General features: G+C 34.4%; 1 long non-coding RNA gene across 1 annotated transcript in view; it reads left to right on the forward strand.

Annotated features, from left to right (window-relative positions):
- LOC137464997 (uncharacterized) overlaps nt 1-4,547 on the forward strand; it is a 40,253-nt gene extending 35,706 nt beyond the window's left edge. Inside the window, exon 3 of the long non-coding RNA XR_010994523.1 lies at nt 4,247-4,547. This is a non-coding gene — a long non-coding RNA (uncharacterized lncRNA). The remainder of the gene's footprint in view (nt 1-4,246) is intronic.
- The last annotated feature ends 8,197 nt before the right edge of the window (nt 4,548-12,744 follow it).

Consider the following 12,744-nt stretch of genomic DNA (forward strand, 5'->3'; position numbering starts at 1 on the left):
GATTTAGGCCCCTTTACTCTGCTTACTTACATAGCTGAAGGTGGCTTTTACTATATGAAGAGCCTTTTCTTTTCTGATTCCCAATAGCACAGTGACACAGGCAACATAAATTTTACCCAACTTATAGCAATTCAGTTTTACTCTGTGCAGGCACAGAGGTGCATTTCCTAGGAGAGCATCAACTCCAGATATCATGGATACATATGACATGAGTCAGTCACTCAGCCTCAGACTGGCATTGCACGCCTGCATGATAGGGATAAAGTACTGTACGCTACTTGCACTGTAGATGTATATCCAGTTAGCTCTTACAGTAAATTCAAATTTTTAGTGGCTAAAACAAAGGGTGTGCATACTTATAAGCAGATTACACAAATCTGTAAGAAAAATATGCAACTTGAAGCTTCCTAAATTATTCTGCTTATTTGTCCTTAAGCTATTATAGCTTATATAGCAAAAGCTTCAGGAAAATAACCCCAAAGCTGAAAATCTCAAGTTGACTTAAAAATAAACAAAAACAGAAATCAATGGATAAAGGCAATTACGTTCCAAATCTGAGCAGCAGGAGTAAAATAATGTGTCAAAAGACATAATTTTATGAGAAAAAGAAAATTCAATCAAGGTGAAAGACTGTATCTTCAACTGTTTGTTTTGGAGTTTTGAGGTGTTTGCTTTGTTTTGTTTAATTAACTATTCAGAACATTAGCAATTGGGATTTTATGGTGAAGTCAGAAATTGATTATTACCTGCATTACAACTCAAAATGCTGATGTATTTTGGGAAGGGATAAAAGAAATATTTCCTCCACTACCGCAGTAGCATGATATCATCTTACGAATAAAGGATTTTTCAGTAGCCTCCAGGACCAATACAGAGAATTTAATAACCAAGAGATTTTTCTGGCAAATTTGTTGTATACATATTTTCCTTGATTTATTATGGTGCTTTAATTTAATTCACATAGAAATTTTGTGTATGTCACAGTTAACATTATCCCACGATAATGAGCTCATGAGTGAGCTTTTATGTGGTATCTATTCCTCCTCATTAGCTCTGAAGCTGAGAACCATACCAAAACTGAGTAATGGACTCAATTCACACTGTTTTCCAGCTATATCTTAAAATGAATATTATTAGTAGTTTTGATATAATTGATGTCTATTCTTTACATTGCAGTGAAAATAAACCTCAGGAAATACAACTCTTCAGCTGTAAACAGTTCGACCTGGCAAGAAATTTCTACTGGAACCTACTTTTTCTAGTAGAACTGTGTCCTACAAATGGACTGTTCTCCTCAGTGAAGTCAGTGGAACAATTCAGTTTCAATCTGTAATAGAAAACTGCTGTTAAGAAATAATTCATCACATTATTGTTGTGTAACCATTGCCAAGTTTGAATTAATGAAAATGTTCAACTTTTGTTGTAGAGGAATATTGTATCTACCCATGAAAGTATAAGTGCCTTATGATATTTAAAATGTAAATCAACTTTCTGAAAAAAGTTGATATTTTTATTGTAGAATTCAAAAATTTCATTATTTATCAAAATCTCAGGCTTCAGTCAAAAAACAACCCCATACTTTTCAAACAACTGTAATGCATGCAGAATAAATACAGACATTCCATGTTTCAAAGTACAAAATAAATACTCATTTGGCAGAATATATTAATTTTGAGGAAGTGGTAATTCAAACTACCAGAAGAAAGATCATTCATGTATAGCAGTAGCTCATTTTGAGTTTGGATGACCATTTAGATAAGTGGGCCTAATTTTCATTGGCACATGAGTAGCAGACATTTATGTTTTTATCTCAGAGCTTACTTCTTCACACTTCAAAATGAATCTTAAAATTTTCATGGCAACAAGTCTTTGTGAGATAGGATGACATCTGCAGTATACCTATTTCCAGCTGAAGTTTATGAACATTTTGTTAAAACAGGCTGTGTTACTTATGAGGTGGGTCTACTTCCTTTTATCCTTTTTCTTGGAACATAACTCTAATAACTGTGAACCCCAAGATCGCTGGGTAATTCATTGGTCTTTGAGTATCTTTCTTTCTCTTGGAAACTACCCTTGAGAAAGTAATTGTATAAAAGAATGCTGATGATGCCATCAGTTTGGTCTTTTATAAAGTGAATTGTCAGTTTCCCAATTGCCATCTTAGTAGATAATTTGTCAAGGGACAATATTCTTAGAATTTAATCATCTCAGGTACATACTTGCATTTAAGTGATGAAAATCTAATCCTCACGCTTTCAGAATTCATATTTACCAAATATGCATGCTACATATTTATTTCAGATGCCACATGTTTCTAGAGCTGAAATATTAAGTTAAACTATCTCTGAATATTACTTTTTGGAAGAAATATAAAGAAATACAAGTCTGTGTTGAGATGAGGTCTGCAACTACATCCTGGTTTTTTGGTGATATAGCACTTGTTGCCTTAAGCAAGATCTCTTTGCCTCACATAGACACTACTGTCAGCCAAATTTACTCTTGCAGTCTGGTGGAAAACTTACTACAATCACTAAAACCCCCAAAATTCTGTTGGATTGCAGGCCTGATACCTAATAAGAGGTATTTTTGTTTTCAGTCACCTTCATGACCACAGTTCATGAAGTGAAAGCAAGTTTTATTCTAATGAAGGAAAGTGTAAAAAACTTGATTACAAACTTGGAAAGGAAATTACAGAAGGAAATACAAACAAATGATGAACAAATCTCATTCATTCTTAAGAAGGAAGAATTTTCTTAGATATTCCAAGGTATGAATCCCAGTAGACTGTCAAATAGATCCTTCCCTCCTTTAAATTCTTTTAGACTTGTTTATCTACATAGTTCTTTTCTTTTTTAGTCTCTTTTTTACATAGGGATCTATTTACCTCTCACTTGTCTCAGAACAGCCATGATCTTTTTCTGCAGAAAGGATTAATCTTTGCCAATGTAGAGATCTTTCCTGAGGCAGGCCCTTGATGTTTTACACTGCAGTTTCTCTTTTTTAGTATTGTCTCTTAATGTAAAAGCAGTCTTCAATTTCTTAGTGGATCAAGGGACAATGCAGATCTGAGGTTCATTCCAGTGCTGTAGAAATACCAACTTATTCACATAAAGATCTTCAGTGTAAAAAGTGATGTGTATTTATTGTCATGTTTTAAAACAAGACATCCTAAGTGCCTTGATTTTCCTTGATTTTTTTTCCTTCTCTTCCTACTCCTCATATACTGTTTTTTTGCACTTCTAAATGAATAAATGAATGAAAAATGTTCATGTAGTAAAGAATTTTAAATATTAATATCTTATCTGGTTATCATAAGGAGACAGACACATGATTGAATTATGCCTCTACAATACTCTACTGTACTATAGTAGAGAAAACACTATCAGCCACTTAACAGACACTATTCAGTTTTTGGCAATAGAGAAATTTCATTGGGAATGTACCATTAAAGGAAAATGTAAAGAAGTCAAGAGGTAATTTTCTTGATCTAATCAGAGGTACCAGATTTCTCTGTCAGTAATTTTTGAGACCCAAATTTAAAACCCCGATATTTGAAAGTTGGAGTTTCTGACTCTAAAGCAGTCCAAGTATCATATTTTCTCCAGTGTTCACTCTAAATTAACCCAAAAGAAAATTAAGACATGTAACAGGTTGTTCCTCTTATTTACCATGCCTAGGGAAAAAAAATCAACTGATCTAAACCTGTAAATTCATAATCAGAATTATTTTTCCACATCTTGAAATAAAAGTATTTTTTAAATGGCCAGGATGTCCGAAGAGGTGTTTTATAAGAGAAGAATGAATGGGTTTGTTCCATATTCCTTTACAAAAACTGTTTTTGTTAGGGATAATGACTATTGGCAGATTTTTGATTCCTACAAGATGGGTGACTCCCCACCTTCAAATCACCATTGATACCTTGCACAGCAACAGCTCTGGCTTGCTTGACATATTTGTGAGCCTCATCAGCTTATTAAACTCACAAAAATTAATTCTCTTGCCAAAGATTAATAATTTTTACTTGCTCATAATATACACTAGAATAAAAAAAAATTACTAAGACATTTATCAATACGAAAGTGTCTGTGCAGAATACTGCAAATTTATCTAAGAAAAAAAAGTAAAATAAATGCTAGTTTTCAATCACTTGTAAAACCCAGACTCTGACCAAGGAAATTTTTGACAGCCAGAAACACACAAAACTGGACCATCTGTACTACTTGAGTCATCTTCCTTTTCCTTCCAGAAATCAAAAGAAACAGTAGCACAAAATGACAGTTTCTCAGAGGCACAAGAGTATTTTTAAAAAGGGATTTCAAGTTTTTCATGGTTTCATCTTTGCCAGAGTCTCTCTGGAAAGGGTAATTCATGATCTATTTCAGGGCATCCATTGGAAATCAAATAGAGACATAATAATGCCACAAAATGTAGATTCTGTAAAAGATATTAACACACAAACACAATAATCAATTAAAATTGATTTTGATCTGGGTTAAAATAAATTTTGAAAAAATTGAATCATTCTAAACTGGGCTTCAAGATTAAGTTCATTTCATTGTAGTAGCCAAACTCAAACCTATGTATTTATAATATCCTCTCACTGAACTTCAAAAGATGTATTTAAGAATTGACAATGTAGGTGACATCATGCAGCTATTTTGCTAAATTGTGAGAAATGTATATACATTTAAATTTTGGCTATTAACATTACTTGTATTAGAAAGAGCACAAAATGGTTTTTTTGGTTGTTGTTGTTGTTTAATAGACTATATTTCCTTCTTAATCTCTGAACTTCCATCCCATACACTTATACTTTGCCCTGGTTAAGCTTCTTCCTAGTAGCTAGTATAGTGGGGTTTAGTGTGGGAATAATTATTTGTTTTCTGACTGCATTCTTTCTACAAATATTTTCTAAGTGGCAAACAAACCTTGACCTTCTTGAGACAGGACTGTTAATCTTCAGATCTGTATGCCTGCATTGTTTTACTTTCTAAAACATCTAGAAGAGAACATTAAGCCAATCAGAGTTCTAGATAGAACTATTAATGAAAATTTGGGGAAAAATAGTTAAGTTAATTTTTTCGTCTTTTTAGTGTTTTTTTGTTTGGTTGGTTTTTTTTGTTTTTTTTTTTTGTTTTTTTTTTTTTTTTTTTTTTTTTTTTTTTTTTTTTTTTTTGTTTTGTTTTGTTTTGTTTTTGACAGAGAACTTCCATTCACATTTTTTCTGTTTGTATTACCCTGATGCATCGAGTTTTTTAACAGGATGGTTTTTTGTTTTGTTTCCAGTTGTTTGGATTCTGGACCACCAAGAGTCCATTAATGGTCTGTACTATATAGTTATATTTTTCACAGAGATCTCATCTACTGAATAGCAGTGTCATTTGAAATTGAAACTTTTCCTGATTGTAGGAGTCAGAAAGCACTGGAGATTCATCTTACTAGGCAAACAGCTTCTTTTACTTCAGCTGTGACATCATTCCATACCTTTTGTCTTCAGAATATTTACAAATCTTAACCCAAAAGTATTCCCACATCTACTTCCAGATGTAATCAAACCTCAGATTACTTTGTTCTGTCAGCTATGGCAGGAGTAACAGAGTAATTAGGCCAAATGCTTTGGTGGCATAAGTCTGCTAGCTCACTGGAGTTATTCCAGCAAATTACTTGACTCACAGCTATTTAAAGGAAAAATAATGAGATATTAGTATGATTAAATCCCTTAGCTTTGCAAGTGTAATGTAAGCATGTATCATAACCCAGTGGACAATGTGGGATATAGTGCTAGACAGCATCAGAATTTAGAAAAAAAGCTAGGGCATTATTAACTAATATGACATAATTTTGTCCGTGTCTCATCAAGAGTTGATGTGTCATACAAAATCATAGCCTTTCTAAAGGCCAGGTGTTTTTTAAACACTTCGGTAATTTCTTTTGTATATGTTAAGTGATTTTTGCTTTACATCATAATCTTTCACTGGTTACAACCTACAGCTGCAATCCTCACATTTAGAAAAAGGAGATGACCTTCAATCTCTGGCCTAGCAGCAAAATCTTGGAAAGTGTGTAATATTTATCCTCTTTTTGGAGAAGAATACAGAAACTAACAATGAAATGGACTATACAGCAGTATGACCCATATCTTACCATTCAAGAAACCACAGAATACAAGCCAGATTTGTGAGTAATTTGATTCTGTTTGCCAAGGTCTTGCTGCGATGTTACTTTCATATGGAATACCTCTCAAGCACATAGTGTACAATACCAGACTTTCTGATCTGTAAGTGTAAAAATAGCAGGAGTGAAACAGCTTTAATGAGTGGACTCCTGCAGCAATAGGCCTGCCATGTAAGAAGAATGAAAACACTTGTTAGTGCTTAATGAGCTCTGAAAAAATTTTGTCTTTTTTGTCCTTCAGTATTTTCTTTTTAATTTCATTTTTTTAAAAAAGAAACATCTTGTAGTGTCTGTCCCTCTAATGAGTATATTTAGGAAAACAGTACATTTTTTTCTTTGAGAAAGGTGAGGTAAGGGGAATTAAGGTAGGAAGGAAACAGATTATTTTCACTGGGAAATATGTTTCTTTCAAAGCCAATGCGAAAACAGCTATTTGAAGTTTTGAATTAGCAACACACTTTGGCCATCAAGGCATACTGGTAGGAACTCTACAAGTTTGGAGGATCCAGTGGGGTTGAGGCAGTATATATTGTGGCCAAAAGCAATAGCTGTTGCACATCTTGGCAAAGGGTGCTTACTTTCATCTGGAAAACAGAAAGCCCCTTCTAGTGCTTAGTGAAGTCAGTTGAAATCTTCCAGCTGGCTCTAATGAGGATTTCATCAAGTCCCTAGGCTTTGGTAAAATGACTGTGAAAGTGAAGGGAAACTGTAATTGAGAAAATATTTCCAAAAGCAATTTTGAGCTCTTTTCCTGGTAAAAGCATAAATAAACTGAAAAAGAAGAATAAAGGAGAGCATAGATCAAACTCTAAAGTAGTTCCTAGATTTTATTTTTTTTTTTTTGCTGTAGAAAACAGTGCAAGGAAAGATGCCTAATGCACCTGTATTTTGAAATTAAGAGCTAGACACATTTTCCTGTTTTGCCATTAAGTTGACATAACATATGAAGACTTAGGACATGTGTATTGTTTCATCTTAGAAGAAATTGATTTCTACAGTATGGGAGACAAATTATTATTTGATATAGTCTTTCTAAGAAAATAACGACAAGAAATTTTTCATTATCCTTTTAAAGTGTCATTACTATCCAGATTTTAAAAAAGGTGATGTCAGGTTTCATTCCTCTTTTGAATCAGAACAGAACTGTGTATAACTCTCCATCTAGGGAAAAACAAAAAATAAAAACCCTAAACCAAAAACAAACAAAACAAAAAAACACCTAAAGGCAAACCACAATCAACCATAAAATCAGAGCAATCTGAGATTTTGAAAGTTGAAAGTTCTTTTATGATGAACAGGATAAGAAATAAGAAAGGGCCCAATCTGAGAAAAGAGCTGGTTGTTTGTGTTGTCTAAGAAAAAACTCAGAACCTCACATCCTAATCTCCTCGTAATCATTTCAGGACACATTAGAGATATTTATTCTATTCACAGAATTTTTTTTTTTTTTTTTTTTTTTTTTTTTTTTTTTCTGTTTCCAGCAAATGACCATAATGGTAGTTTGTCCTGTGTCTAATTAGGTAAGTCTTGCAACACAAGTACTCCCTGTGAATGCAACCATACTTCCATAAACACAGATGACATTTTAACTCACTTTAGTCAGGATGTAAACATGTTTAAAAGCTCAGTATTTACAGTAACTGTGCTTTGAGAGATTAAATAAAATTTATTTAAGCAAGATTGCAAGATTAGCTCTTTTGTATTAAATTTTTGATTATTTTCTTTGTAATCCTTCTGCAGTCATGCAGAACATAGCTATTGCCTCCATCCACACCACCCTGTTGTTCTTGGCATTGTCCTCTGAGGTGGTAAAAGTGTTGCAGATATACAGTTCCTTGTGCATACTGTATTCTGAATTATTAGTCTTTTGCAAATCTAGGTCTACAATTTCATTTTGAAAGCCATGCCTTACAAATTACCTGTTAATGTATAATAAAAGCAGAGATACATACCTTACAATCTTCTTACTTTGAATTTAGATAATAAAAATGCATGTTACAGACAGAGATAACAAATATCCATTCTCTTACACACTTTTGTGTTCTTTAGGAGTCATGGTTGTCCATCCTTCTAAAGTAGGTTTTCTACTTTTTTCTGTTACGTAAACTTCTCTTTCTTTCTCTGTCATGCTGGCAGCATAAGTCCTTTACTGCTGACACAAACAAAGACACTCATCTTGTACCTGGTTCTTCCTGTGTTTTTTTGCACCAAATATATAAAATGTTGAATGCTGTTAAGTGCAGACTTCTGAAAGTAAAAGGCTTTCCAAAAATCAGGAATATTAATAAATTGTAAGTGGGGGTTTCCAAGTATTTAGTTATATTGGCTCAATTCTCCATATACTTAAAGATTTTGTATGTAAGCCTTGGAGGAGCAATATGTTTAAATCTTCTCATAACTGAACTACTTGTCAAATTACAAGTTAAATGAGACATGAAAAATCCTCATCCTCACTAATACTACTTTTTTTTTCTTGGTCAGGATTAAAAATCTGAAAGATTTGGAGCTCCAGTGGTCCAGCATATTATGAGCTATCCATCTTTAATGTAGTAGTGTTCACTATTATATTAATAGCAATTTTTCACTTAAAAATACTTCTTGCTATTATTAAGGATGATGTGACATCCTCATTTTGCATTGAACTTGTTCCTGCCATTTGGTATTTATGTCCTTTTGTATAGTTAGTTATCTGGCTGCCTGGGATGACTGGATGAATGAATAGCATAATTTCAGAGATATGTGCTTAGTTTGACATAGTAAGGACCAAGCAACACTGTACAGCTAAGTATATTTAGTAAGAAGTCACTGTGCCTTTCACTAACATTCTAGGTAAACTCATAAGGAAAAATTGCTTCTCAACAACTGAGCTGTTAAGGAGAAGTTTTGTAACCAGTTGTAGGTCAGAAAAAAGGGAGAGAAGTGGTAATGCAGGTTGTTTGCTATGCTGTTTGAATAAACATCCAAACTCAATGCTCAAATCTGTAGAAGTCTGCCTTTTGATACCAATTGGCAGATCATTAAATTGCAAAGCATTTTTTCTCTCTTATAAGTGTAGTAGTGCTGTGATCTTAACAGTCTTTCAAGTTTGTAGTGACCAGGTACATAATAAATATGTATAACAATTATTTTTACGAGATGGCTGGATGTTTGAACTCTGCTGGTAATGCACCTCTCCATTCCAGACATGTATTTAGCAGTAAGAACCATAAATGTGTACCTGTGTTTTTAGAAATACTCATAAGGTTATCAAGCCTCTCACAATGTTTTATGTATTCTTAAAGGTTTTGTTCCTGAATGCAGCAACCTGCAAGGAAAAAAAAAAAAAAGAAGCATATTTTTTCTTCTTCTCTATTTAAGTGAAATTGTCTATTTTTCATGACTGTCAGGGGAAGACTGAAAAAATTCCCAGGTACATGACAATGGATTACCAATAAACTGTGTCTAAAAACATTTGCAGTAATTGTTTACTGGGCATGAGGTCTTTTTTGCCTTTTTTACTCTATGAATATAGATTTTATTAAAAATTATGTTATATGGACCTTGATAAAAATTCTTAGTACATGCTGAGAAACAAGAAAACATTTTTTTTAAATTCTATGTTCTTTTGATCCTTTATATTGAGAGTTCAAAATACAAATAGATGGAAACTTCAGGAAACAGTCGTCCTTAATCTCATTACTTTCGTAGCATCATTTTATAGTCAAGTCACTGTGTAATGATAAAGGCTAATATTTTCTTTATGACAATTCTGCAGTACAAGTTCATGAGTAAGAGTCAGCATGGATTTATAAAAAAATAAATCATGCTGAAGCAACCTGATAGTCTTCCATAATGCTCTAACACACTTTTTTGAAAGAAGGGATCACCTGACTGCAGTGAAGGTTTTCATGGTATCCATGACTATCTGCAAATAGAAAAATTAGAAAATAGAAAGATGAGAAAATAGGGCAACCATTGAGGAACTCTCTGTGAGAAGCTGCATCAGTTCTTGACATCCCTCAAAATGAACATGAATCCAGTGGCTTCCCAGTAGGAATCTTATCTCCAGATCTATTAGACTTCATCACTCTCACTTCTCAGTTCTGGGAGTATGAAACAAACAGTCCTTCCCTGCACGTTTTGATCTGAAACTCCCAGCCACACAATGGGAGGCTCTCTCTACCCCTTTGAAACTGAGGCAATTCTGATTTAATTTGTCCGTTGTGTTTCTCTTGCACCCACCTTCTGAGGTGTAGTATGTTTGAAGACTTTTAAGATTGGCTGCCTAGGTCAGGAAAACAGCCCGAGTAAAACCTGAATTTTAAAATTTAGAATTTTTTTCAAGTCATCCTGTGGTGGTGCATTTTTTTTCTAATATTCTTTCAGTTGCTATTGGGTTGTATTCAACATGTTTTAAATGGTTTGATCCTACCTACCCCATGCAGTTGGTTTAGTCCACCATTGTTTCCTCCCCCTTTCCCTGTGTGCCAGTCCAAGTACCTAACCCTTGTTCCTGATCTATCCATGCCTGTCATTGTAACCCTGCCCCTCTCCCCTGTCAGTTAATGTAAACCTGACCTCTTCTTCCAGAACCCTCTCTGTCATTTATGTAATTCCTGAGTTCCCATTGGTTGTTGGAAAGTGTTCTCCTCCCCTCATACCCATCATTGGTTGCAAGATTATGTATCCCTGCCCTGTAATCCTCTCCTGACTTCCCTTGATTGGTTGATGTATTGTATCCTTCTCTAAGACCTCCTCCCTTTATAAGTTGTTGCACAGGTACCAAAGGTGTTTCTTTGTTCCTGACTGTCTTCGGAGAATAGACCCTCTTGAAGACTCACACAAAGGACCCCTTTTGCTCCTTTACCTCAACCCTCAGTGCCACTAGTCAAATGTCCGCTGTCAGGATCAGTCCCCGGCTGCACCGCTGGGCAGAGAGCGGCCACTTGGTGGCGTGGTTCCGGGGGAGAAAGTGAGCTAGCCAGAAAGAGCTTTCTCCCCGAGACCAGACACTGCGTCATCATCCCAGCAAAAATAAAGACTATTTCTAGTCTGAATTAATTCTTTTGTTTAGTTGATTATTTTACCTATCAGCCTTTATGGTAGCATAATGGAGGGATCAAGTAAGTAGGGAAGGGCTGGAAGAGCAAAATTGTTGTCTTGTTAGGATCATCAATAGCCTTTTTGGACCTATGTTTCCAGATTTGGAGGAGGAGATGGGTCAAAAGTTTAGGGCAAATCAGAGAGGTGGTTGTGCCATTAATGATTTTTGAAAAGGTGATTTAAAAAAAATAGTTTGTGTTTAAAGTTTCATTTTGCAAGTATGTAAATAGCCAACTATTTTAAGAGGTACTATTGCACTGGAAGTAATGAGGTTTTTTCATAAGAATTTTCAGAATCCAAAAGGCTTCTGTTTATTACATCCTGATGGCAGGTAATTTCAGGAAAGAAGAAGAAAAGGATTAAAGCTGACAAAAGTGCAATAAATGTGGTTTACTCTGAACCAATATTATTTGTTTTCTCTGCATTTACAAAATTTTTGCTGTTCCAAACATATTACAGTAAATTCCCATATTTTGGACAAGTGTTGAGAATAAGTCTATTAATGTGTAAAGAGCAATGTGCTTTATTCTGTTGAGAATCAAAAGAGGAGCCTTCAGCCTTCAGAGAAACATCATTGCAGGAGTTGAATTGTGGAAAACAAATACGTACTTAAGTTAGATTAATTTACTGTAATGGTAATTTCAAGTGACTAAGTGTGAATGAGAGTCAGCCTTAAGGAAAAAATAGCTTTTTTTAGAATAACATTGAGTACATGGATTCCCTAGGTTATAGGAAATTGGCTGAGATTTCTACCCTTACACAGTTTTATGCTGTACATCCTATATGCCAAAATGTAAATTCAATGTGCTATGTCTCACTCTTTTTTCCTCCTCTCACTCTCTCCTGTCGGCCAAAATTGTGGGGAGACCTTGCCTGAGTGCAGAAGAATTGAATAAAAATTGCAAGAAAATAAAGCAAATGTAATATAAATTCACATATGTCCTAATTCTACAGTCTGTGAGTAATTACAACTTTTTCTTCAAAAAGACTTAAAATACTAAGAATATGAGCATCAATAAAAGGCAAAAGTATATGTTTTCCTGGTATGTTCTTCTGAAGAACAAGTGGTGAAAAAAAATTAGTAAACTATTAAGTTCTTCAGAGCATACAGTCCAAAACATTTACTGGTAAACAGATATTGAACCAGCATTCACATGGACTCTTACAGCTTGTGAAATAAAATGCTCCAATTAGTGATCTTCAAAGTTTCTACCTATTATGTATGTTTGAGTCATGAGTACAGAATCTCACAATCCCTTTCTCTGTCTTAACCACTCCTTGGTGCCTGCAGTACTAGCCAAAAAGCGAAGTGTTGGTGCTATGTATGATGCGACATTTTTGCTTTGAGATGTTCTCACAGAGAAGCAGACTTTGAAGCTTGGTTTGCCAGAATCAGGCTCTGGAGAGAACAAAAAATGGAGTGTGATATCTGAGAACCGTTATATTCCTTGTAGACACTGTTAGAGTCTTAGCACTGTTCACTGGTGT

This window comes from Anomalospiza imberbis, chromosome Z (genome assembly GCF_031753505.1).
Source record: "Anomalospiza imberbis isolate Cuckoo-Finch-1a 21T00152 chromosome Z, ASM3175350v1, whole genome shotgun sequence".
Taxonomy (NCBI): Eukaryota; Metazoa; Chordata; class Aves; order Passeriformes; family Viduidae; genus Anomalospiza; species Anomalospiza imberbis.